The sequence below is a fragment of the Palaemon carinicauda genome, unplaced genomic scaffold, assembly GCF_036898095.1.
Source record: "Palaemon carinicauda isolate YSFRI2023 unplaced genomic scaffold, ASM3689809v2 scaffold299, whole genome shotgun sequence".
Taxonomy (NCBI): domain Eukaryota; kingdom Metazoa; phylum Arthropoda; class Malacostraca; order Decapoda; family Palaemonidae; genus Palaemon; species Palaemon carinicauda.
In genome coordinates, this window is record NW_027170654.1 from 76,114 (window position 1) to 103,985 (window position 27,872).

General features: G+C 46.6%; 1 long non-coding RNA gene across 1 annotated transcript in view; it reads right to left on the reverse strand.

The window, feature by feature from the left end:
- LOC137636436 (uncharacterized) overlaps positions 1-27,872 on the reverse strand; it is a 53,368-nt gene that overhangs the window by 23,669 nt on the left and 1,827 nt on the right. Inside the window, exon 2 of the long non-coding RNA XR_011043102.1 lies at positions 9,883-10,089. This is a non-coding gene — a long non-coding RNA (uncharacterized lncRNA). The remainder of the gene's footprint in view (positions 1-9,882; positions 10,090-27,872) is intronic.

Sequence of the window (27,872 nt, forward strand, 5' to 3'; positions counted from 1 at the left end):
TCCTGTTCCTGGTTCCATGTCCCCGAGCATTCCTGTCCGTCCAATGTCGCGCCCCAGCCCGAGTCTGATGCGTCCGAGTAGAGATGATGGTCGGGGGTCTGAACAGCTAACGAGAGACCCTCCTTGAGAAGAATGCTGTTCTTCCACCACGTTAGAGTAGCCCTCATCTCTTTGGAAACAGGAATAGAGACCGTCTCGAGCGTCATATCCTTGTTCCAGTGAGCTGCCAGATGGTACTGAAGGGGGCGGAGGTGGAGTCTCCCTAACTCGATGAACAGGGCTAGCGATGAAAGAGTCCCTGTTAGACTCATCCACTGCCTCACCGAGCATCGGTTCCTCCTCAGCATGCTCAGGATGCACTCCAGGGCTTGGTTGATTCTTGGGGCCGACGGAAAAGCCCGAAAAGCTCGACTCTGAATCTCCATACCCAGGTAAACGATGGTTTGGGAAGGAACGAGCTGGGACTTCTCTAAATTGACCAAGAGGCCCAGTTCCTTGGTCAAATCCAAAGTCCATCTGAGACTCTCCAGACAGCGACGACTTGTGGGAGCTCTTAAAAGCCAGTCGTCTAAATAAAGGGAGGCTCTGATGTCTGCCAAGTGAAGGAATTTCGCAATATTCCTTATCAGTCGCGTAAACACAAGAGGTGCCGTGCTCAGGCCAAAGCACAGGGCTTGGAACTGGTACACAACCTCTCCAAAGACGAATCTCAGAAAAGGTTGGGAGTCTGGATGGATGGGAACGTGAAAGTAGGCGTCTTTCAGATCTAACGAGACCATCCAGTCCTCCTGCCTGACTGCTGCTAGGACCGACTTCGTCGTCTCCATTGTGAACGTCTGCTTGGTGACATAAGCATTGAGCGCACTGACGTCCAGCACCGGTCTCCAACCTCCTGTCTTCTTGGCCACCAGGAAGAGACGGTTGTAAAAGCCCGGGGATTGATGGTCCCGGACTATCACCACTGCCTCCTTCTGTAGCAGGAGCGACACCTCTTGATGTAACGCTAGCCTCTTGTCCTTCTCCTTGTAGTTGGGAGAGAGGTTGATGGGAGATGTGGTCAGAGGGGGATTGCGGCAGAACGGAATTCTGTAACCCTCCCTTAGCCACTTGACAGACTGAGCGTCTGCACCTCTGCTCTCCCCGGCTTGCCAGAAGGTCTTGAGTCTGGCTCCTACAGCTGTCTGGAGAGGAAGGAAGTCAAAGCTTGCTTTTCGTGGACTTGGCACCTTTCTTGGACTTGCCCCGGTGACTGTCTGCACGGGTACTTCCTCTACTGGAGGCTCTGCCACGAAAGGGCGGAATGAATCTGGTAGCAGGTGTATCAGCCACAGGGGTGCGGTAAGATCTCGGCACGGAAGGTAAGGTTTTAGCCTTACGTGCTGAAGAGGCCATGAGGTCATGCGTATCTTTCTGGATAAGAGCCGCAGCCATCCCCTTGATTAACTCCTCCGGAAACAGGAACTTGGAGAGAGGAGCAAACAGCAACTCTGACCTCTGGCAAGGGGTGATACCAGTCGATAAGTAGGAGCATAGATGTTCCCTTTTCTTGAGGACTCCTGAGACAAAAATAGACGCAAGTTTGCCAGAACCATCGCGAATTGCTTTGTCCATACTGGACATGATCAGCATGGCCGAGTCTTTGTCAGAAGGAGCAGTCTTCCTGCTTAAGGCCCCCAGGCACCAATCGAGGAAGTTAAAAATTTCGAAGGCGCGAAAGACTCCCTTCATCAAGTGGTCCAGCTCAGAAAAGGTCCAGCAGACCTTCGAGCGTCTCATAGCCGACCTGCGGGGAGAGTCAACCAAACTTGAGAAGTCGGCCTGGGCAGAGGCAGGAACCCCCAAGCCAGGTTCCTCTCCCGTGGCATACCAGACGCCCGACTTAGAAGCCAGCTTAGGAGGAGGAAACACAAAAGAGGTCCTTCCCAGTTGCTGCTTGGACTGCAACCAATCCCCTAAAACCCTCAAAGCTCTCCTTGATGATCTGGCGAGGACAAGCTTGGTGTAGGCAGACGTAGTAGGCTGCATGCCTAGAGAAAACTCGGATGGGGGAGAACGAGGGGTTGCAGATACGAAGTGTTCAGGGTACAACTCTCTGAACAGAGCCAGGACCTTGCGAAAGTCTAAGGAAGGCGGCGACGACTTGTGTCCTTCCACATCAGAAGTAGGATCATCCAGATGAGCAGCTTCATCCTCAGAAACCTCATCGCCTGAGAGTTGAGTAGCGAGAGGTAAAGGTAGAGCGGCAGGCTGAATGGCTGAATCCTGCAGAACGGGTGCATGCGCACTAGCGGATCCATCATCATGCCTCTGCTGAATAGACTGAGGGCTGGCAATGATAAAGGCAGGGGGCTGGAGTGAGGGAGGTTCTGCGGTGGTCTGAGGAGCAAGCGTGGTCAGAAGCGAATGCTGGAAGGCATGAGGCTCATGCTGCATGGTATACGGCTCATGCTGTATGGGATGAGGCTCATGCTGCGAAGAATGCGGCTGCTGCATGGTAAGAGGCTCGTGCTGCATGCGTTGAGGAGGCTGCCTCATAGCATGAGGCTCCTGCCTCAAGGGTTGCGCCTGCCTCAAGGGTTGCGCCTGCCTCAAGGGTTGAGGAGGTTGCTGCGCAGAGTGAGGCTCCTGCCTCAAGGGTTGAGGAGGTTGCCGCATAGCATGAGGCTGCTGCCTCATGGGTAGAGGAGGTTGCCGCATAGCATGAGGCTCCTGCCTCAAGGGTTGAGGAGGTTGCCGCATAGCATGAGGCTCCTGCCTCATGGGTAGAGGAGGTTGCTGCATAGTGCTGGAACCTGGCAACTCCCGATGCGGCAGCTCACGCATGGAAGCAGGAGGAGCCTCAAGAACATGCGTCTGGCAGGGAGGACTGCGCAGAGGTGGAGAAGCGCTCGCAGGAGGAGGTGTGTTAACCTTCTCTGCCTGATACTCCTGCATCAAAGCCGCAAGCTGAGACTGCATAGTCTGCAGCATAGACCACTTGGGGTCCACAGAAGTTGGAGCAGAGGCCTGTTGAGGCACCGCTCTACCTCTCTTAGGAGGTGTGCAGTCATCAGATGACTGCGGCGAGTCCGAACTGGCCCAGTGGCTACACCTGGGCCGTTGGACTAGCTCGGAAGGGACCTTACGTTTGAGAGGTCGTGAGACCTGGGTCCACCGTTTCCTCCTGGAAACCTCTTCCGCAGACGAGGAATTTATGGGCTCATTCGTCTGGGAGTGGAAGTGACGATCTCTATCAGATACGCCCGCAACCACTGAGGATACAACTGTGCGCCGATCAAGGCCTGCCGAACCCTTTTGCCCTTCGACGTTGCTTCTCCCCTGGGCTTGGGAGCTTGCAAGAGGTCCCGGACTGGGAGGACGACTGGCACGCACAGAAGTATCCTCATGCGCAACACTGACACTGACACTAGGCACAGCACTGGCACTAACACTTCCCACTGCACTCTTCACTTTAAGTTCCTTGACATCTGCCAAGAGAAGATTGTGGTCACTAACTAACGACTCCACCTTATCACCAAGAGCCTGAATGGCACGCAACATATCCGTCATATCAGGCTGAGCACTCGTAGCAGGTTCGGGGGTCACCACCACAGGGGAAGGAAAAGGTTGAGGGTCATGGGGGGAGGAATAAACCAAAGAGCGAGAAGAACTCCTCCTAACTCTCTCCCTCTCTAACCTAGTTGTATATTTGAGGAATTCATTAAATTCGAATTCCGAAAGCCCAGCACATTCCCCACATCGATCTTCCAACTGACAGGATTTTCCCCTACAGTCGGAACAAACGGTGTGAGGATCAACAGAGGCCTTCGGAAGACGCCTATTACAAGTCCTAACACTACATCGCCTAAATTTAGGAGCTTGAGAGTGGTCGGACATCTTGAATTTAGAGAACAGTCAAGGGGGAATTCCAAAGTAAAGCAAAGATCGTTAACCAATAAATCAATTTAATTCCAAAAGCTATCTAAGCTAAGGGAAAAGCTTCCTGTACAGCGAAGGCTAAATTTTAGAGCAAATACTTCACCAAAACCGTGAACAAAGACTCCAAAATCAACAGCGTATCCATGTAGGTCTTGCCGGCGGCACGACAGATGAAAAATTGAGTTCTTGTTGACAAGAAGTACTGGAGTACCTGACCACAGATGGCGCTGGTGAGTACACCCCCCTCCTGTATAACGATCGCTGGCGTATCCTGTCCGTAGAATTCTGTCGGGCAACGGAGTTGACAGCTACATGATCATCGGGTAAGATTAATATTGAAAAAGTACACTTATATGATTTGTTAAGTTTAAACAATATACATCATGATATCGCTTTTAAATATCAAACAAAATAATTATTCCTCTTATAATAAAGCTTTTGTTTTGTGCCAGAATTGAGTTGTGAATGAAGGAAATTCTGATAGAAGGAAAAGAGAACATTTGGATGATGCAAGTTTACCCTCATGAGAAAAGAAAACAATCAGTTTAAATGTTAATTCATGTTAATTATGTCAGTCTGAAACAAAAGAAACCTTAATTGAGGATTTAAAATGTGCTGAAAAACTTGTTGGCAGTATAAAGATTCAAAGTGACTGTGATAGTGATAATTATTTGCATGTTTCTCATTATCTGAAGGACAAATCTGTCGAAGACTTACTGAAGAGCAATGAAAATGCCAACTTTCTAGGTTTGGAGTTTGACTGGCCTGACATTTCCGTATCTACGCTATTCGAAGCATCTAAGTATTATTGCTTTTCATATCGCTTCATTCGTACAGTTTTGTACCGTTGATTATATTTACTACTTTGTCGAAGCATCCAAGTATTAACTTTTCATTTTGCTTCCTTCGTACAGTTTTGTACCAGTAATTATAAGTATTTATTCTTACCCAACTTTCTTGCAATAAAAAAATGTACAGTACCTACAAAGGAATGCTAGAAAAATTCAAATACAGAAAAAATTAAAATAAAGTAAATGAAGAGATGACAACAGTATTGTCTCACATTTTGAATAAAGGACCCACAACTATACAGTATCCACAATTCACTCAAAACTTCTGAGTATGACTAGTTTCTTTTGTAACCTAAAACTAGAAACCATCCACTGCATAATTTCTACATCATCAGTAGGTAAAAAGTTGTATGATGCTCTGAACCAGGGTACTAATACAGAATAGAAACTTGAATTAAATGGATGTATTGACCCAAGAGACTGCCATGCCTGATTTCGCATACCACAAGGAGGGCTTAAGCGGAAATGTCGGCAATGTAATTAGAAAAACAAAAAACAGCTGAGGGTTTGCGAAGAACGGCAGAATCTGGTAATCAGGTAGAATTTAATGATTCTTTTCTGGAAGCTTTACTGTCAAGGAAAGTTGTCTCAATGATGGACGCAGAAAAATGTTACCAAGGAATTTGTCATTTCAAATATGTCTGAGACCAATACGATTTCCAGAAAGTCCTTAATAGTTGTGTGGAAAATACACAAACAGCATTAAACGAGAAATGAGACATCATGGTACTGTACCAGTGCAACTCAAAATTAGGGACAGCATCGGCATCACAAATGAAACTGAAAAAAATACCATCTCATTCTCATCATTATCACCTTCTACGCCTATTGACGCAAAAGGCCTCTGTTAGATCTTGCAAGTTGTCTCTATCTTGAGCTTTTAATTCAATACTTCTCCATTCCCCATCTATTTCACGGTTCAATGTCCTCAGCCATGTAGGATTGGGTCTTTCAACTCTTCTAGTGCTTTGTGGAGCCCAGTTAAATGTTTGGTGAAACTAATTTCTCATACCAAAGATGAATTATCATCCTATATTTCTCAAAAAGTCATCCATCATGCAGAAGAGAAAAATATAAACCTTGTGGTAGCATGGCATAAACAAGTAACTTCTGTCCATTGTGACCTACTTCTTAAAAGTACACAAGAAGTTGATACAAAAATGGTTCTTCATAAAGTAAATGCTACAGGAAGAGGTGCTAACAAGCTATCTTCACTCCAGGCACTGATGTTCTGGTACTTGCTGTAAGACAATGACCAAAACTAACATCTCAGTCATTCTTCAAGCCAAAATTTAGAAGTGAAATTTTCATTGCTGATATTTTCATCATTGAGCACTTTGAAAGTATCTACATTACCTACAATTCACGGTCATTCAAGCTGTGACACAACTAGTGCCTTGGTCGGCAAGGCCAAACTCTTACTGGAAGGCCTTTAATATATGGAAACTAAGGAAGCCTTAGAAGCATTGGCAACATTTGGAACAAGTGAAGAAATCTCTGATGGAGTTCAAGAGGAACTTGAAATTCTTTGTCAAATCTACAAAAATATGGTCAAGTATAGATAAACTAGCAAGAACTTCAATGATATATGTTTTCAAAGAAACAAATACCCTGGGAAAGGCTAATGCAGACAAAGGACTGTAGTGCCTAAATTTAAGAAAATAAATAATCAGGTCAAGATATGGACTAAGGTTAGAGACAAAACGAACACTCCCATCACCCCTTGGTCATGGATGGGACATAATTAATGGACACTGCTAAGTTGTCTGTGATTTGCTTCATTCTTCTAATAATATCCTTAGTCTGCAATCCCCCTTGCAAATGCTTAGCAAATGATTTACCACATGCATATGTGTGTGTGTGGGAAGGGAATGAGGAGCTTTGTAACATTCATATCAAATTTACCCCTGAAACGGTACGGTGAAGATAATTTTATAGATACTGCATAGGAAATATTGTTAACTCTTTTCATTTACTTTATTGCTTAGCAACAGATTGGTGAATAATTTTTTAATATTTCAATTTGTATAAAAATTTTTGATTCTCAATAATATCATTCTAGATGTACGGAACCTTTGTTGATTTTTCAATATTTATTATGCAATTAGTTACAAAGAATCATAAGAATTAACATTAATATATCTAGAGCTTTTGAAAAAAAAGTGTCTTATGTTCAACATTTATAACTGGCTTCATCAGGGGAATCTTAATAGCATATGCCACAATGATCAGTGCTTATGCTCCGACTCTTGATGCTGAAGACATTGTAAAAGTCTTTCTATGCTGACCTTGATAGAATACTTACATTAGTCCCTAGCCATGACAAAGCGTTCCTCATTGGTGACTTCAACACCAGAGTTAACAGACTTTCATTAATGGAGAAATACAATCGGTAGACATGGAGTGGGTTACATCAATTCAAATGGCAGCCTTCTCCTATCCAAGTGTTCAGAATTCAACCTATGCATCACAAAAACTATCTCCCAGCAAAGGAACACATATAAGACTACCTGAAAACATCCAAGGCACTTACTAGGTTATATCACTGAAAGAACCTGTGACCGTAAAGATGTAATGATCACAAGAGCTGCCCCTTTCACAGACTGCTGGACTGCCCATCCTCTTGTCTACTAAGTGATAAAAGTCCTATCCATATACCAAGGCACTTTCCCCAATTTTAGGGGTAGCTGACATGAAACAAATGAAAAAAAAAAAAGGGGACCTTTCTTCTCTACGCTCCTCCAAGACTGACGAGCGACTCAACCGAGTTTGGCTGGTACTGCTAGGGTGCAACAGCCCACTCTACCCCATTATCCACCACAGATGAAGCTTCATAATGCTGAATCCCCTACTGCTGCTACCTTCGCGGTCATCCAAGGCAACCGGAGGAAGCAGCAGGGCCTACCGAAACTGCGTCACAATCGCTCGTCCTTCATTCCTATTTCTAGCAAGCTCTCTTGCCTCTCTCACATCTATCCTCCTATCACCCTGAGCTTTCTTCACTCCATCCATCCACCAAAACCTTGGCCTTCCTCTTGAACTTCTCCCATCAACTCTTGCATTCATCACCTTCTTTGGCAGACAGATAAAAATAAGTCTTGAAAAGACCATCAGGAACGGACGGGTGCTGAAGAGAACCAGATTCAAGACTGAACGTCTATATGACTCCTCTAAAAAACAATCACATTGGAATGGCCTTAGCAATAATCTACCAGATGAATATCCACAGATATTAAAGGACACTGGGAAGAAACTCAAAACAAGAGTGTGGGACAGCTGCTCAGAAACAATTGGCATGAAAGATCACAAACAAGAGGACTGGTTTGATGAAAATGAAGAGGAAAACACAAAGCTAACAGATGTTAAAAGAAAGGCACTGATTGATGACCTGAACAATCTCATCTCGGAAACTAAAAGACAAAAGAATAAACAACTGAAAGATGATGTTCAAAGATCCACAAGAAGAATCGAAAATGAGTGGTAGATAAGCAGTTTGAAGAAATGCAAATAAAATGCTGACTTTTTCAGCACTGCAAGATGAGTATATGGTTTCATCTCACAAGGACTAGCTCCATTACGAAACAAAGATTGCACTAGAATCCTCAAGGGTGAAATGGAGATCCTTAATTGGTTGGGAACACTTCCAGGAAGTATTGAATAGAGATCCTATAAAAGATGAAAATGCCATTAATAACAGACCTCAACAACCAGTTGTGACACTAGACAGAATCCCAACCTTAGTCGAGGTAACATCTGCGATGTCTAGTTTGAAAAACAACAAGGCTCCAAGTATAGATGGCATACCAGTAGGTTTGACAGGAGATGCAGATTCATTATTTAGAAATCTGAAAGTATTGGTTGAATTAATTACAATCCAAGACAAACTGCTTTTTGGGTTCACTTCAACCAATTCATAACAAAAGAGGACATTCTTTCACATGTGCCAAACAAGTATTCCTTCTTTCTTGTTTTGATTTTAATTATACAAATGTTAATTCAAAAGTTCTATTTCATCTAAAATATTTTACAAAGGCTGACTCAATTCAAATTATCTGCTTTCTATTCTAAATTTATCACTGATAACTTCAACCGAAACAAATTCATTCATAATATAAAAATCTTTAATCTTTACATTTTAAAAAAAATTCTCGAAAGTAAGTCTTTGAGTACAAAAGAAAATGGCAGCAAGTAAATTGCCAACTCACTCTGGATTATGTATAAACATTTTAAGGAGGATGAACTACCAAACAAAATATCTATTAATGAATACAAATAAAAAGCTTGACACCTATGACACTTAATTTTGTTTCTCCCTTACTGACCATTCTTTAACAACAATAAAAATGACAAATTTGTAAGTAATTTGTATTTTTCTTCACACAAACCTTGAACTCTTTATATAAATTTGGCCTGCCATCACCTATCCCCCTCTAAGTCCTGTCTTCAATCAAAAGTGATGAGACAACACTGGTGTGTCTGTATGCGTGTGTATGTGTGTCTGTGTGTGAGAGGGGTAGCCGGCTACCTCCCCTACCCGCCGCTAAGTAGCAGCGGGGGAGTTACCCCTCTCTAACCCTTTTACCCCCAAAGGACGTACTGGTACGTTTCACAAAACTCATCCCTTTACCCCCATGGACGTACCGGTATGTCCTTGCAAAAAAATGCTATAAAATTTTTTTTTTCATATTTTTGATAATTTTTTGAGAAAATTCAGGCATTTTCCAAGAGAATGAGACCAACCTGACCTCTCAATGATAAAAATTAAGGCTACTAGAGCAATTTAAAAAAAAATATACTGCAAAATGTGCTGGGGAAAAAATAACCCCTTGGGGGTTAGGGGTGGGAAATTTCCAAAGAGCCTGGGGGTAAAAGGGCTAAACATCTTATGGCTAGTCTTCCAGTTTCGCTGGAAGTATTTCCCTTATAAAGAACGGAAGGGTTTGCATTTAGCGTCGGAACAAAGATGATTTGATCCTACCCTCAACACAATAGCCTATACAGTACAGTACCTCAAAGTAACCTATAAGGTTACTTGTTTTACTAGTCAATAACACATTTCCATTTGTGAAAAAAAAAACACTTTCCAGATAATCAAAAACTAAAAGCAACTTACTTATAAAGGATTTCCATCCAGTACAAACAGATGCGATGTTTTATGAGTTCCCAAGGGAACTTTAAAGAAAGGGTCGGTGAGAGTCACGCGTACTTCTCGACAAGTCTTGATAGCGTGCTGGGGCAGCCAGAAAAGATCTGGCTATTTCCATCGCATCGGCGTCATGATTAAAAGCCACTTTCATCTTGGGGATGACAGCAACCTTACCTGGAATATTGCTCAATTAAAATAAATCAATATAAAAAACTCTTTTCCTAATAGTGTCACTTGAAAAATGCTAAAATTTTTTCTAACTTCAGAGAAATTCATTGCTAGGCACCAAGACTTCATTCAAAAATTACATAGTACATAAAATATATAAATAATTCCATTATTTTATAAATTAAGCATTAGGCTATCACGCTGTTATCCATTCACAAAATATTTGTACGACCTTAGTGACTATTCTTAACAAAACCGACATAGCTTCAGTCGGGATAGAGCTACCTGCTTCAATCTGTAAGGTACTGAACAGCTTTGAGATGCAAATAGAGTTGTCAAAACATAGCTTATGTTTTCGTTTATCACACTCCTCTACTTATATTTTCTTGTTATGCTATGTATAATACCATTATACCATTATCAGAAATGAGTATGTACTGTATTTTCTAATTTCATGATTAGAACTGCTTTTTTTGTAATTTTCATCATAACTGCTTGTTGCAGAGCTCGTCGCAAGGTCACATATCGGCATAACATGTCAAATTTGAAAGTACTTTTTATTTTTCCTAACGATACAAACCTTTAGCTATATATACAGGGATATTACTTTATGCGAAGCTGAAAGAAAACGGATTTTGAAGTAAGAAGAATCTATTTTTGGGTGAGATAGCCATGTCGTCCTAATGGAAGGTCCTTCCGGCAGCTTCCTACTATAAAACATTTCTGCGAGTGATATTACAAGAGAATTACCGTCAGGTATCACAGGGTTCTAACCCCCGGAACGACTATCCTAAGACATCGTGTGTAATCAGGGACGTATCCGTAGATAACCATAGATATCGTACCCCTAACAGACTTAACCCAGTTTAGGATTCTAAGAAGGATAGGTGAGGAGACTTTAAACGAGGGTTAAGCACCCATCCGCTAAGTAGCAGGGTGGGGGGTGGGAGTAGTAGCTACCCTGCTCACTCACATACCTGAGCTATTAACCTAATTTGCTAAGAAGTAGGACTTCACGAGGGACAGGTACTGGCGGGCCAATTTATATAAATAGCTACAGGTTTGTGTCGTTAGGATAAACACAAATTACTTCCAAATTTGTCATTTGTTCCGTCACTAAATAAAAACCAAAGCTATCTATATGGGATGACTTACCCTTGAGAAAGGTGGAAGTCTGCCAATTGGCCTTTTGGCTTCGACCCGAGTTTTCCCCTTTATGCGTTTTGCACATAATTGGCGGAAACCCTACACCTCACTAAAACCGTACAATGCATGGTCCGCGGCCTACACATGCTGCGTGCTCGTGACACTAGCAATGTGACAGTCTAGCTAAGAGTTCTTCCAAGCCATAGGTATCTTCAGAGGTTACCAAGACATTACCTAATATCCCATCGTTAGGATATGGGGACGCAACAAGTATTGAAACAATAAGAGGTTACACTAGGGAAAATGGTTTACCTGCAGATACTTGAGGTCAGCTTTCCAGAGGACCCTGAATGCTGATTCCTCAAGAGGGAAAGATGAAGAAAAGAAAGAGCCAGCCTTTTTTGAACAATCCCCCCCAGACTAATCCAGGATAACTTATGCCCTCAACCCTCTGCTACTTGAACAATCACCCCAGACTAATCCCGGATAACTTATGCCCTCAACCCTTTGCTACTTGTCCATCAAGGAGCTTGAGGTGTTAAACAACTTGTTGAGCAGCCACCATAGGACCAATGGAAAAAGTTTCCATGTTCCTGTGGGTTACGTCTTCCAGGTAGTGGGTAGTGAAGGTCGTCTGATGCTTCCACATGCCTGCTTCTAGTACCTATAACCACAGAGTAGTTTCATTTGAACGGAAGGGATGTTTCAATGCCCCTGACGTCATGAGCTCTGGGTCGATGTGTTGGAAGAGGATAGGGATTCAGGGCCTTACGAATCCAAACACAGATGGTGTTCTTCGTGATCCTCCTCTTGACATTCTTTGTGCTGACGAAGAGTGCTGACACTTGGGGGCCAGCTGCAGATGTTCTTTTGAAGTAATACCTCAAAACTTCTTACTGGGCATAGTAACAGTTGATCTGTCATCGATTATGATACGGAGACTCTCAATCCGGAAGGAATCGAATCTAGGATCTGCTATCCCGGATTTTGAGTCTTTGCAATGAAATCAGGAATGAAGCTGAGGATTACCTCTCCCCATTCCTTTGAATGGGCGATGTCCTAAGAAAGACCATGAAGTTCACAAACTCTTATGGCCAAAGCCAAAGCGAGTAGGAACACCCTCTTCAGAGTGAGGTGGCGATCTGTTACCTGACATAATGGATTGTAGAGGACACCCTTCAGAGACTGAAGGACCCAAACCACATTCCAAGGAGTAGTTCTAACTCCTGACTGGGACAGTAAGCTCATAATTTCATATGAGGAGAGAAAGTTCTAAAGAAGAAGAAATATCTACAACTTTCAGCTTAAAGACTAGACTCAAGGCTGAGTGGTAACCTTTTACTGCCTTAACCGAAGGTGTAAAAGGAACTCTGCTATTATTGGAATAGTAGCATCGACGGGAGAGATGCCCCTTCCACGACACCAACCACAGAAGACAGTCCACTTAGCCTGGTAGACCGAAGCTGATGAGTGTCGAAGGTGTCCTGCCATCAGGTTCGCAACTTATTGCAAAAATCCTCTCAGAGTGAGGAGGTTCTGGATAGTCTCCAGGCATCAAGTCAGCAAAGCTACGGCATTGTGGAAGATGTTCCCATGGGGCTGCTTGAGTAGATCATGTGGAGGGAGTTCTCTTGGGAGCTTTGTTAGGGAGTTCTCTTGGGAGCTTTGTTAGGAGCTGCAGAAGGTCCGGGAGCCATTCTGCGTGATGCAATAGCGGAGCTATGAGGGTTATGCTCTTGTCTTGTTGAGTACTCTTCTCATCAGACAAAATGGAGGAAAATGCGTAAACGTCGATGTTGTCCCACCATTGTTGGAATGCATCTTGCCAGAGAGCCTGGGGATCCGAGACTGGGTAGCAGTAAAGCGGGAGCCTGAAATTCGGGGATGTTGCGAACAAGTCCATAGTCGGGGAACCCCACAAAGTCAGGACTTTGTTAGCTGCTAGATGATTTAAAGACCACTCGGAGCCCAATATCTAAGTCGCTCTGCTAAGGTTGTCTGCGGGCACATTCCTTTTGCCTGGAATGAAGCATGCTGATAGGGTCACCGAGTTGTCTTCTGCCCATCTCAGAATCTCTAATGCTAGATGGGATAGTAGCTGCAAAAACGTACCGGCTTGTTTGTTGATGTAAGCCACTACCGTGGTGTTGTCGCTCATCAACACCACCGAGTGGCCTGCCAGGAACTGCTGGAACTGTTGGAGGGTTAAGAAGGCTGGCTTCATTTCTAAGAGATTTATGTGCTGGTACTTTTTGGACTCTGACCATAGGCCTGAGGCTGTGTGGTGCAGCATGTTGGCCCCCATCCTTCTTTTGATGCATCTGAAAAGAGCAGCAAGTCAGAGGGGAGGACGAGAAGGTTGACACCTCTAAGGAGTCTCATTATGCACTCACCATCTGAGGTCTGTCTGCTCTTCTAGTCCTACAGGAACTCGAATGTCCGGGGAATCGTTGGACTGATTCCAGCTGAACTTTGGCCTCCATTGGAGAGATCAGATACTGAGACAGCCATTGGGAACTAGACAAACCAAGGATGATGGGTGCCCGAGGAGACATAGCCACCTCGTCTGAGGACTGGTCTTGCTACCTTCGTCAGCCTCACTACCCTGTCGTCTAATGGGAAGACTTTCTGTTGATCAGTGTCGATGATTATATCTAAGTATACCAGTCGTTGAAAGGGAAGTAGTGACGACTTCTTGAGATTTTCCATGATTCCCAGATCTTATCAAAACTCATGAAGTTTGTCTCGGAGATGAAGAAGGGTTGCCATCGAGTTCGCTAGAATCAGCCAGTTGTCCAGATATCTAAGGAAATGGAAGCCGATTCTGTGAGCTCAGGATGACACTAGGGCGAATATTCTAGTGAAGACCAGAGGTGCTGTGGAAAGACCGAAGCACAGCACCTTGAACTGGTATTTCTTGTTGTCTAGAATGATCCTTAGATACTTCCTTGAAGACGGGTGGATAGGAATCTGGATGTATGCGTCCTTCAGGTCCAGTTTACACATGAAGTCCTGTGGTCTTACCGCTTGTCTGACTGTGTCTGCCGTCTCCATGCTGAACGGAGTTTGTTTGACAAATTATTCAGAGCTGAGAGGTCGATAACACCTTTTTCACAAGAAAGAGTCGACTGAAGAAGCCTGGGAGTCGTCGAGGACCTCTTGGAGAGCAGCCTTCTTTAACATGGTCTGGAATTCGGCCAGGAGAGCCAGCTCTTTTGCGAATTCCTTCGCAGAGAAGCTCGATGGAACTGGATCCTTGGTCAGTGGAGGGAGAGATTGAGTGAATGTAACACAATACTCTGAATGAATCACAGAGGCTGTCCAGGGTTTGACCTTGAGCTGCAGTCACCTCTGCCAGTGGCAATGCAGGCAACCACCACCGGTGGATAAGTGGGAGGATTGGCCATCCAAGCGGGTGCGGTCTCGGCCGCCTTCTCTAGAACTCTTACCTTCACATGAGGACTTGGAACCCTTTCGCTCTTTGGCTGGAAAAGACTTCTACACCTTGTTGTCGTTGTAGCTGCTGTCCTATTCGTTAGAGGTTTCAGCGGTTGCTGTTGCTTCTTCTGCAGAGGAAGTGGTCTACAGGACGAGATGTTCGAGCCCTATGGAGGAGAGCATCCTGGTTGGACTTTCTTCACCTCTCCAAAGCCTGCTTGACGTTTTCCGGCCTGAGCAGAGGAACCATGCAAAGTAGAGTTTCTCAGTCTCGTTACTTCATTCTATGGGAGTCCCTTTGCCGAAGGATCGTATTTGCCCAAAAGTTCACAACTTGGTGGGAAAGGAACTCAATGGTTCAATTTCCTGATAATAGAAAGATCTACATCGCCTTCTTCGAGGTCCCCTTGGACCAGTCCTCGGTCCTTATGAGGTATCCCACTGATCCTAACTTAAAGTCCAGCCACGAAGTAGCCTGCATGGCGTACTTACGCTACTTTTTCCTAGATAAGAATCTTCAATGCCGAGAACAAGACTTGGGGTCCTGAAAGTATCTCGAGGGAGGTCCCTCTGGTAAGGGCCTCTATGGAGGGATCGAGAGGCAGGGGAGGAAGGGGCTCGTTGGAGACCTCGTGATACTTCCTCTGCAGCACAAAAGGCGGCGGAAGAAGTTTAAAGGAGGGGCAAGTGATCTGTGAGAACGCTTTCCGACAGGCACTGCTGAGGGGCCACTGATGAATCAGATAACCCATTAATGATCCTCATGAAGGCCAAGACCTGCTAGAAGGCGTACTCCAACTCCTCCTGCTCTACCTCTGATAGCTTTGGACTAGCAGGTCTTGGGAGATGGTCGTCATCGTCGTTAAGTCATCCACCCACTAGATCTCCTCTAGAGGTGAGTCGACGTGGTCCCTCGAACAATGCTGACGACCCTGTAGGGTTTGGAGAAGATCATTTGGATCCTTCCTGCAAAGGTCTTGAAGTCCTTGCCAAAGACTACACGACAGTATTGGCATCCTACGACCCCTTACGGAGCGGAAAGAATTCCTCCAGGAGTGAAGGTCTTGCATGCTCTTCCCTTTGTCCCTCACTTGCTGAGGGAGCGACGTCCTGCCGTAAAGGACTGGATACCGGTAGCTGCTCCAAGGGAACCACCTTGATAAGGGAGGGGCAGGAAGATCCTACCAGACTCTCCTCTCTGAGAGACGGAGAATCTTGGCTCGGAGGACGCTGGAGGGCGCCTACCCGCGGAGGAGTGGGGACGACGATGGTCAGTCTCCGCCTAAATATCCGTACAGGAGTCAGTTTGATCTGAGAGGAATCCTGCGGCTCAGCAACTACTCATTTCCATTCAAGAAGAGAGATGGAAGATGATGAGAGCACCTGAGGAGAGGGGAACGTAGACTTACGTCTAGGGTCAGCCGGAGATGAAGACGACTTCTCCAAAGGAATCCATCGGCATACTGGTGGACTGTAGAGGTGAGACACCTTCCACAAATGCCTGGTGAACTGCTTTGACCAGGGTGTTGAACCAAGGTTCCTTGCCCACTGAGGAGCTGGCCGACAGATCCCCTGAGAGGATTGATGCTGAAGGTCTCTGAAAAGATGGAATCGGGTTCCTGCCTGGATCGACTGATGACTGGACAGGCAAGCGGTGCAAAGAGGCGGATGGCTGCAACCTAGATGGTTCCCACTTAAGGTGAACGGAACAGGGAAGCTTACCCATCTAGGCTCCTTAAAGGCTAGTTCCTTCTGAAGGAGAGGAGATCGTCGGGAGTGGTCCTTCCGGCGTGATGTCCTGGACACCTTGGCTGGGGAGCTGTGTTCTTGAGTCGACCTGTAAGAAACAAAAGACTTACGGTCTAGAGTTGGAGAAGGACGATCTAAGCCTGATGACCAGGGCTTATGAGCTGGTGAAAGAGAGGGAGAACCCCTACGAGGAGCTGGAAAATGGATGGTTGGTGAGTGCCGATGACAGGACGAGCAATGGGAAGTTCAAAGAGGAGAGCGTCAGGAAAACTGCTTTCAATCTGGAGGAGATCGCCTACAGCCTGGCGAATGACGAACGGCTGGTGAACGACAAGCCACAGGAGAACTAAGAACAGCTGGCGAATGACGAGCCACTGGTGATCGACGAGCAGCTGGGGAATGCCGAGAAGCTAGGTTACGACGAGCAGCTGGAGAACGACGAGAAACTGCCGAAAGTCTAGTAGTAGGTGATCGGTGAGTTACAGCCGAACGATAAGCTGCTGGTGAACGTCAAGGCAGGGAATGATGAGTCATGGGCGAGTGACGAGTAGCTGTAGGACTACGAACAGTTGACGAACAGCAGACTGCAGGTGATCGACGAGCGATCGGAAAGCCTGGAGAATCTATGGCAGCTGACAAACCATGAACTGCTTTCAAGTGACTAGAAGCTGGAGAGTGCCGATGGACAGGCGAACGCCTCGGGGCTGACGGACGGCGAGTCCGATAAAACAGGCGAGGGTTGAGAACCAGAAGGCTGTCAGCGAGTCTAATGAGATTCCTCACGAGGTGAAGAGTGACGATCTCTGGAAGAGGTCTGCGGTTGAGGTGATGAGTGACGAGGAGTGGGCGAGCGTCAGGGACGACCACGCACTCTGGGAGCTCATAGAGGGCGGCAAAGATCTTCCGAAGGGGAGGAATGCTAAGCAGGAACAGGAAGATGTCTAGAAATTTGGATCTGGGACTCTAGGGGGGGATCTCACTCTAGGCGAGAGCGATGCCCACCCACAAGAGGGACCTGCCTTGAACTTGGCTCTACCCCAGATGGAAGAGTTGGCTCAGCAAGGGGGGAGGGAGGAGTCTTTGGCAACGGCGGCAGCAGCGGAAGAAGAGGCAGGGTGGGAATCGTCAGCGGACACGGCAGACAAAACCTCAGGATCTTGTAAGCTCACACTCAGCAACAATAAGGGATCCACCTCTGAGGAAGTGTGATCGTTTCTGCTTCGCACCGAGTTGAAGTTCAAAAAACACGTTTATCTTCGGGAGCCGGTCAAATCCAGAGATGACCACACCTGGAAAACATCAGAAAAAGAGTACTGCAAGTCTCACTTAGGGAGAGGGGTGGGGCGGGTCCGCTTCACTAGGGGAAGCAGCACTATTCCTCGAGACCTGAGGTTGACCTGGAGTTAATTGGCGTACGTTTTTCTGCGATTGTTTCCCGGCATAAACCGAATGAACAGGAGCTTTAGGAAGAGGTTGGGGGATCAGAGAAGTCTTAGATTTCTCAACTTCGAGGAAGACCCTGAAGGTGAAGAATCCCTTTTGGACTTCTTATTATGCCAGGTCCCATACTTCTCCCACTGGGAGGCAGACCACTCTTGGCATTCAAGGTAGGTGTTGTCCTGGTCACCACGCCGCCCACAGCAGGCAGGACATAGCAGATGCTTATGACATAAACATCCCACAGGAGCAGCCATCAGGTCCCGGACAAGTCCACATGTGGACGGCCAAGGAGAGAGCGCACACACACTGAAAAGAAAGAGAAGAAAGCAATTAGTCAGTAATGGCAAGTCAATAAAGGTGAGGGGGAAGAGGGGCAACGTACATTCTCCACTCAAGCCAAAAACAAAGTGGGTTCACAGCCCCGGTGTGTGAGTGAGCGGGCTAGCTAGTAACCCTCCACCCACCCTCGCTAACTAGTGGGTGGGTGGTTAACGCTCGCATTCAGCTTCAATGAAAGTAATATCCCCTATGAAGAGCGGTGGTTTGTATTTAGTGACAGAACAAATGTAAATTGGTTTGCAAATATTAGGAAGACCTCAGGGGTAACATCTATGTATACAAAAATAAAAAGAATGGACACAACCTAACCTAACGTAAATTACAACACCGAGCACAGCTTGAAAAAGGCCTGCTTCCATCTCCATGGCTCACCTACTTAACCTGGCCTTGAAGGTATGGTTTCTGAATGAATTAAGTAAAATATTAGTCTATAATATAACAAATTTTTAAAGTACAGTAAATTATATTTACCATAACTATACAAACCTGAGTCCTTCAATAAGAGAATGTATAATTTAAGTAAAATTTTAACTACTGCACATCATTCCATAAACTACTGGCTTTTGGCTTTGCCTGGGGACTCCTTATTTGAGTGTGTAAGCACTCAAGAAATAAGGAGTCCCTGCACCTTGCTAAAACCTTGCTACACAAGGTCTGCGGCCTACGCAAGCTGTGTGTGAAGGTATGAAGTGTGACTCATCCTAGAAAGTTGTTCTGAAGTTCTTTAGATGGAAACTTGTAGACTAGGACTTTCCCAATACCACCTCGTCAGGGTATGGGGACGTAACAGTATTAATATTAATACTAGGAACACAAGGGAGCATGGTTTACCTGCAGTGGTTTGAGGTCAGCTATGCAGAAAACCCCGGATGCTGCTTTCCCCAAGAGAGGGGATGATGAAGAAAAGAATAAGGGCCAGTCAAACCTTTTCATTCATGCAGACTAAAACTGGGTAACAATGCCCTCAACCTTCTTCTACTTGTCCACTAAGGAGCCTGAGGTTCTAAACCACCTGTTGTGCAGCCACCATAGGGCCGATAGAGAACGTATCGAGCCTCCTGTGGGTCACGTCTTGCAGGTAGTGGGCTGTGAAGGTTGTCTGACGCTTCCACACCCCAGCCTGAAGAACCTGCGTCACTGAGAAATTCTTCTTGAAGGCCAGGGACGTAGCTACGCCCCTGACATCATGTGCTCTAGGGCGACGTGACGGAGGAGGGTCTGGATTCAGGGATAGATGGATAACCCTACGAATTCATGCCGAGATGATGTTCTTGGTGACCCTCCTCTTAGTCCTCCTAGTGCTAACAAACAATGCTTGCACCTGAGGACGGACTGCAGCCGTTCTTTTGAGATATAGCCTCAGACTCCTTACTGGGCACAGTTGGAGATGGTCTGGGTCATCTGTTACAGAACAAAGACTCGAAATCTGGAAGGAGTCGAACCAAAGGTCTGAGTCTTAGCAATAAACTCAGGGACGAATTTGAACGTTACCTCCCCCATTCCCTTGAATGGGCGATGTCATACGAGACCATGAAGTTCGCTCAATCGCATGGCCGAGGCCAAAGCTAGCAGGAACACCGTCTTCCAAGTTAGGTGGCAATCTGATGCCTGGCGTAATGGTTCATAGGGAGGTCTCTTAAGAGACCTGAGAGCTCGAACCACGTTCCATGGGGGAGGTCTCACTTCCGACTGAGGGCAGGAAGTTCATAACTTCGTATGAGTAGGGAAAGTTCCAGCGAGGAAGAAATGTCTATTCCTCTGAGCCTGAAGGCTAGACTTAAGGCTGAGCGATAGCCTTTCACCGCCGAGACTGAAAGGCGCATTTCTTCACGCAAATACACGAGGAACTCCGCTATTGCTGGAATAGTGGCATCGAGTGGAGAAATACCCCTTCCACGACACCAACCAAAGACGACTTTCCACTTTGCCTGGTAGACAGATGCGGATGATTTTCGCAGATGTCCAGACATCCTAATCGCAACTTGCTGCGAAAATCCTCTCTCAGATAGGAGATACTGGATAGTTTCCAGCCGTGAAGTCGTAGCAAAGCTACGGCTTTGCAGAAGATGTTGGCGTGTAGTTGTTTGAGTAGATTGTGTCGTGGAGGGAGTTCTCTTGGTGCCATAGCGGAGCTATGAGGGTCATTGAAAGATTGACCGATGTTCTGGTCTTGTTGAGTACCTTCCTCATCAGAAAGAACGGGGGAAGGCGTAAACGTCGATGTTGTCCCACCGTTGTTGGAAGGCATCTTGCCAGAGTGCCTTGGGATCAGTATAGTGGAAGCTTGAAGTTCAACGGTGTCGCGAACAGATCCACAGTCGAGGAACCCCACAAAGTCAGGACTTTGTTGGTACTCATTATCTGAGATGCTCTGCTCAGATTGTCGGCGAGCACATTCCTTTTGCCCGGAATTAAGCGTGCCGATAGTGGTATAGAGTGGATTTCGGCCCATCTCAGTATCTACTGCTAGATGGGATAGTTGCTGCGAAAAAGTACCTCCTTGTTTGTTGATGTAGGCCACTACTGTGGTGTTGTCGCTCATCACCACCACAGAGTGACTTGCCAGGTACTAGTGGAACTGTTGAAGGGCCAGAAAGACAGCCTTCATCTCTAGGAGATTTATGTGAAGGTACTTTTCTGACTCTGACCAGAGGCCTGAGGTCGTGTGGTGCAGCACGTGGGCCCCCACCCTTTTTTTTTTATACGTCTGAAAACAGCATCAAATCCGGGGGGAGGACGAGAAGATCCACTCCTTTTCGTAGGTTCTTGTCTGCCACCCACCACTGGAGATCCGTCAGTTCTGCAGGTCCCATGGGGATCATGACGTACGGGGAGTCGTGTGCTTAATTCCACCGGGACTTTTGACTGAGGACCCATAGACACGATTGGGCTAGAAGTTCTTCTCGTCTGAGAAAAGGTCTTGCGACCTTCCTCAGCCTTGCTATCCTGTCGTCTGATGAGAAAACTTTGTGGAGAATGGTGTCTACAATCATGCCTAAGTATACCAGTCTTTGAGTGGGAAGCAGAGAGGACTTCTCGAGATTTGCCATGAACCCCAGATCCTGGCAAAGTCTCAGAGAAGTTTGTCTCGGTGTTGAAGAAGGGTTGAGACCGAGTCTGCTAGGATTAGCCAGTTGTCCAGATAATGGAGGAGACGGATGCCAATCCTGTGTGCCCAAGATGAGACTAGGGTAAACACTCCAGTGAAGACTTGTGGTGCTGTGGAAAGACCGAAGCACAGCACCTTGAACTGGTTTATTCTGTTGTCTAGGCTGAATCTTAAGTACTTCCTTGAAAATGGATGGACTGGGATCTGGAAGTACGCGTCCTTTAGGTCCACTGTGCACATGAAGTCTTGCGGTCTTACTGCTAGTCTGACCGTGTCTGCCGTCTCCATGCTGAACGGAGTTTGTGTGACAAACTTGTTCAGCGCTGAGAGTTCGATGACTGGCCTCCAGACGCTTTCTTTACAAGAAAGAGTCGACTGAAGATGCCTGGGGATCCGTCAAGGACCTCTTGGAGAGCGCCCTTCTTCAACAGGGTCTCGACTTCTGCCCGAAGGGCTTGCATAGCAACTTCACGACCTTCTCCTGGTTGAGGATCTCGGCTGCCGAGAACGAGACCTGCTGGTTGGAGAGTCTCTCAAGAGGGACTCCCCTGGCTAGCTCTTCCAGAGAGTGGTGAAGTGGGAGAGCTAAACAAGGCTCCTCAAGGATCTCAAAGTACGCGAGGAGGTGGGAGGAGCTTGGTGGTACTGGAACGGTTGGAGGAGGACATCTCGGAGAGCTGCTAGGCAATCTTGTACCTGGTACTCTTTACCCATAGAGACCAGGGCAGGGCTGCAATGGTCTTAGAGGGCTTCTGAGTACCAAAGATGCGGTCTAGGACCGTGTCTTTGCCTTCTCAAGGAGGGATCTCCGAGTTGCAAAACCCGTTGAGAGCCCTCATTAGAGTCAGAACCTGCCAGAATGTGTGTACCGACTCCTGCTGGTCTCCTCCTGTTGTAGGACTTGCAGCGAAGTCTCCTCCTATCCCACAAAGACTCTTCTTGGGGAGAATCGTGGACATTAATTGAGTGGCTGGCTGAATCCATCCATGCCCTAGTGGAGGACTTAGGCAATGTTTTGGAGTCTTTGGATTCCTTCCTGGGAAGGATGTAAGACGCCAACATTGATGAGGGTGGCATGTTTCCTCTAATCCCGGACTGTGTGGAACTCTCGGCGTGAAGAGAAGCTTCCTCCATTGGTGCAATGTGGGAAAATCTCTCTTCGCGTGATTCCCTTGGTGACGGGAGATCTTCGTCTGAAAGGGAAGGAGAATCAGTCCGAGGAATAGGAGGAACTTGCCTTGAAGGTCTGCGTGGAGTCAGTTTCGCCCTCGGGGATGTGACCGCGTCCAGAACTCCTCTTTTCCTCTTCAGAGGGGTAGAGAAACCCATGGTTCCGTGTCCTAGATCAGAGAGGACAGGCTTGAAACCCTGAGTTACGGCTCTGATCAGGGCACTGAACCAGGGCTGTTGGCTGACAGACGCACTGTCAGACATACCCCCCGAAGGGATAGGGACTGAGGGATCCCTGGGAGGAGTCACTGGAATAGGTGGGTTCGCCTTTGGTAGCTGTGGGATCCTGAAACTCCTCTGGAAGTTTCCCTTCTCCCACAATGCGCGGTGGTATGCGCTTGCGGGGAGGGGAATGAGGAGATGGCGACCTTGCCGGACGTTGTTCCTTGTGATGCGCAGGCTCGCGCGTGGGGGAATATTGACGCTCGAGCGAGGGAGAATAATGGTGCTCGTGGGAGGGAGAATATTGAAGCTCGTGTGCGGGAAACTGATGGCGCACGCGCGCGGGAGGATATTCGCGAGCGCACGGGCGCGCAGGAGAATCAAGATGAACGCGCGGGCGCTTGGAAGAGTGTTCGCGAGCATCTGTCAAAGCCTTAGGGCGCGCGCGCAGGAGAATGTCCCTTAGCGCGCAGTAGATTCATGATGGGCGCGCATCCCTGGGAGACGGATGGCACGCGCGCGTATCTTTGTAAGTGCTCGCAGGAGAAGGCTGGCGCGTGGGTGAGGGCAGCATAGCTGTCTCATCTACAAACTTGCTTGCAGGAGAAAGATGGCGCGCAGGTTTTACCTGGCGCGTAGGATGGCAAGCAATATGGAACTCATGAGAGCGTGATGTAGGGCGCGCATATGAGAGTTTTCTCGCAGGTGGGCGCTGGCGCAAAGGAGATCGTTGGCACGTGGGCGCAGTGGGCGCAGTGGGCGCAGGGCACGTGAGCGCAATCGGCGCAGGGGACGAAGGAGATCGTTGGCGCATGTGCGCGCGCATGGTCTGCTCTTGTTGGCGCGTATGCACCTTAGGATGATGCCCTGTGTTAGTGCGAGCAGGATAAGCAGCGCGCTTGTAGTGATGGGGCCTGACGAGTTATTGATGAACGCTGGTCGCGTGGACTGTTGGCGCGCAATAGCGCGTTCAGGTGCAGCCTTGTTAGGCCAATGCAGGAACGGCGACGGCAGGTCTGTCAGGTGGAAGACGTGTCCTTTAAAAGGACGACCTTCCACCGAAGGAGATTGCGAACGATCTGCAGAAAGGTCCAGGACCAATGAGGTGCAGTGATGGAAGATCGGTCTAGAGGCTCCTCTGTGGGGGACTGCATAGAAGACGTTAAACCAAAGAGGTGCCTCCTCATCGCAGGTGAAGGAAGGGCTCTATGGCGAAGAGAAAGGCGAGCCTTCCAACGGATGCGCACTCTGGGGGCCGTTGGATCAGCAAGCTGACCTTCAGCAGTCCTCCGAAGAGGAGTCTCTGTAAGTGAACTCCCCCGAGGGGAAGAAACACTAGCAGGAGAGACTGACGATGGACTTAGTTTCCCCCTCATAGGATGGTTAGGAACGGGAGAAACCAAGTCGTCAGCTAACGTAGAGTCTGGAGTGGAAGAGGAGATGGGTGAAACCGCACGGGATACCTCTGACACCACAACGTCGACAAAAGACAGGGGATCAACCTCTGACGGTGACGACGATCGCTTGACAGCAGCACCCAGGCGGATATAATCAAGCAAAACCTCCTTGGAGGGCAAACCCGTAAGCCCCAAGGAGGACCAAAGCTGAAAAAGGGAAGTTAGTGACATGTCCTGCTCTGGGGGGAGAGGTGGAGCTGCTTGGCTAGGGGAAGCAACGTCATCTCTCGAGACCCGAGGTTGGTTAGAAATAATTCGATCTATGCTACCACTCGACGGTCTCTCGAAAGAGACCCACCGAGTGGGAGCTTCGGAAGAGGTTTGGGCAACGGAAGAAGAGGCCTTGGGTTTTTCTTCCTTCGAAGCAACCTTCGAAGGAGAAATACCCCCTTGGACTTCTTCCGCCGTCGCGAAAACCTTTCCCGCTGGGAGGCAGAGTACTCCCTACACTTGTTGACATTATCACACAGTTGGCCCCTAAAAGAAGGACAAAGGGCGTGAGGATCAGTCTCGACCGCCGACATGAGCGTTCCACAAAGGCGGTCGGGAAAACCAGGGTAGGTGCGCATGGTCGCAGAGGCCAACTTCACGTACACAGTAACTAGAAAAAGAAAGAACAAAAAGCGTTAATGGCTGCCAATATGATGGCGAGGATGAGAGTGGACACGTCCGACCACCATCCGAGCCAAGAGCAAAGTGAGCTCAAGCACAGGTGTGTGAAGAGGGGGGGGGGCTACCCCCGCTAACTAGCGAAGTGGGTAGTAAACCTTCGTTAAAAATTAATGGCTCGTCATTTCAGCTACGCCGAAAGTAATACCCCTATTAAATAGCGTGGTTTGTATTCCAGTTACGGAACAAACTAATTTGTTATATATACAACCAAAGGTTAGGGTAAGCAACATCTAGTTAAGATGTTTAGGAGGATTAAGCCAGTGTCAATCAGCCCAACCAAACCAACCTTTCTTTTCCGTGCGCGTGTAGGCCTGCTTTTGTTGGCCGTGTGATTTCAAACTTTTTAACCCACCTGCGACCCAAGATTGACCTGAGCGAGGTCGGCCTTTCCAGCGCTAACCTCCAAGATGGACGGACGCATATCCTATACTGTGGTTTTTCTTTGAGCGATGTGCTTGAATTTATTACTCATATCGGTCAGCTTGATACTTTGAGGACGATCGTGTATAATAGGAGATGCAGGAACCACAATTGCCGTAAAAAATGCACATAAAGGTAATCCTAAGTAATATTTTTATTACAGTGTGATTAAGATATAATTTAGAGTGCTGCCCACCGTTTTATTGTGTAGGAGAGAGATTTATTTGTGATTCACTTTAACATAATGTAAGGATTTATTTTTTATTCCGTTTTAGTTTGTGACCTGGAGGAGGTCTGGGGCTTGCCCCCGGCTAGGGGTTATGGCCTGGGAACTATTAGGTTAGGTTAGGTGGGTTTTTGAGGTTCTATAACCTTTTACACATCTGGCTTGGGGTTGCGACCTGGGAAGGCTGTCCGGGGGCTTGCCCCGCCTAGGGGGTTGTAACCTGGGAACTACTAAGTTAGGTTAGGTGGCTTTTTACAAATCTGGTTAGGGGTTGTGACCTGGGAAGGGGATCCGGGAGCTTGCCCCGCCTAGGGGGTTGTAACCTGGGAACTATTCCGTTAGGTCAGGTGGGTTTGTTAGGTTCAGTGGCCTTTTACAAATCTCACAAGGGTTAAATAATCACGTTTAGTCCTATTTAACCACACCCAAACCCCAAGGTTCCCACCTACGTCCGTCGAGTGTTCCTAGTACAGTATGTAGAACTTTAGGACAAACGAGTGAAATTTCAGTTATTTGACATCGTATGAAATGCCAAGAACAAAATTAGGGTTTTTTCGGTGTTCCAAGAAGTTTCTTGTTGTCTATTCTCACATGTTTCCGACATTCATGCGCAAAGTGGTCCTAGTATGTAGATTGTTGAGACAAGCCTTTACAAAACTAGTGAATTCATTGATATCTCATTCGGTTATAATTCCAGTGGGGGTGTATGTACGATAGCGGTCACCTGTATGTATTATTATGTCTGACTTAGAATACAGCAGTGTAAGGGGGGGTCGGGGTAGTTTGTAGCGCTACGGCCAAGCGTCCTAATTTGCTTATTATCGCTCCGACTGTTATCTTGTAAAGAATAAAAACGTTTGGAAATGGTCTACGGATCTTAAATATGTTGTGTAAGGGGGGGTCCGGGGGGGGGTGCAGCCCCCCTGGGTAAGGACACGGCTTTTAGCATAGGTTAGGTGGGTTTTTTAAGTTAGTTTCTCCCGTCGTACTCGTAGGTAAGGAAACTGTTGTGTAAAGGGGGGGGGTCTGGGGGGGCAAAGCCCCCCTGGGTAAGGATACAGCTTTTAGCATAAGTTAGGTGGGTTTTTTAAGTTAGCTTCTCCCGCCAAAATCGTTTTTAGAACGACAGCCACAGTTCAGAATAGTCCCGTTTTCTACGGGATCTGGCCGTCACCCTACAAAGGCTACGGGGGTCGCAGGGGGGCGTCTGCAACCCCCCCTCATTAAGTAAGTACAGGGGTTGTAAGTTAGGTTAGGGGGGGGGGGAAGTTTAGTTAGTTGATGTAAATTTTTAATCCACACGAGAGGAACTGGCTGCTGAAATACAAAGGCTTCGTTTGAATATAATTCCAGTGAAAAAACATCCGATTACTGACGTTTATTACTCTATTTTCTAGTTATCCCAAACCTCTCCCATCAAACAACCAAAGCAACAAAGTTTTACCTATCCACCATAGGTGGGCTAGGGTCTAGCCTACAACCTTGTCAAAAGTGGGACTAAAATGGAACAAAATACGGTAATTTTGTATATTATTACATCGAGTGACTAACCACAAGAAATATATGATTTCCTATAGCAAATAACGAGATTTAACCGATTTTGATGACCATTTCAATCGCAAACAAACAGATCAACCAATTCGGTTAGTTATAAGTTGACGAATTGGTTGATGTTATTACGGATGAAATGAATGAGAAAACCAGTTAAATCACGATATCTACTATAGGAAATCATATATTTCCTGTACGAAATCACACAATGAAATACAATACAAATGAACCATACAAATATTAACACTGTGGACATATATACTGAGTTAAAATATATAAACAACAGATGTCGGGGACGATAACATTAGCAACGTTACCAATGGTTGACAGAACTACCAACGATGACGAATGGTACACAGTGTTACCAACGGCACGATGTCATTACTAGAGGTAGAAATAAATTTTTCCATACGTAAACTAAATAATACTACCATAAAACTATTACACAATAAATAAAGAGTACCAAAAGGCCACAGAACCTAACAAACCCACCTAACCTTGCCTAGAAGTACCCCGGTCACAAAACACATATAATAAGAATGGGGGAATGACTTACCTTGATACACAGTACTACCAACGGAGACGAATGGTACACAGAACTACCAACGACACGATGGCATCACTAGAGCTAGAACTGCTAAATATCTCCTCAGATATATTCAATAATTTCTCCATATAACTGGTACGAAATATATAAAAAGTACAGAAAGGCCACAGAACCTAACAAACCCACCTAACCTTGCCTAGAAGTACCCCGGTCACAAAACACGAATAATGACTATTGAGGAATGACTTACTTTTATGAAGGAAACGTCGAAACTTGCTGGACTCGGTTGGGGCAGTTTAAACG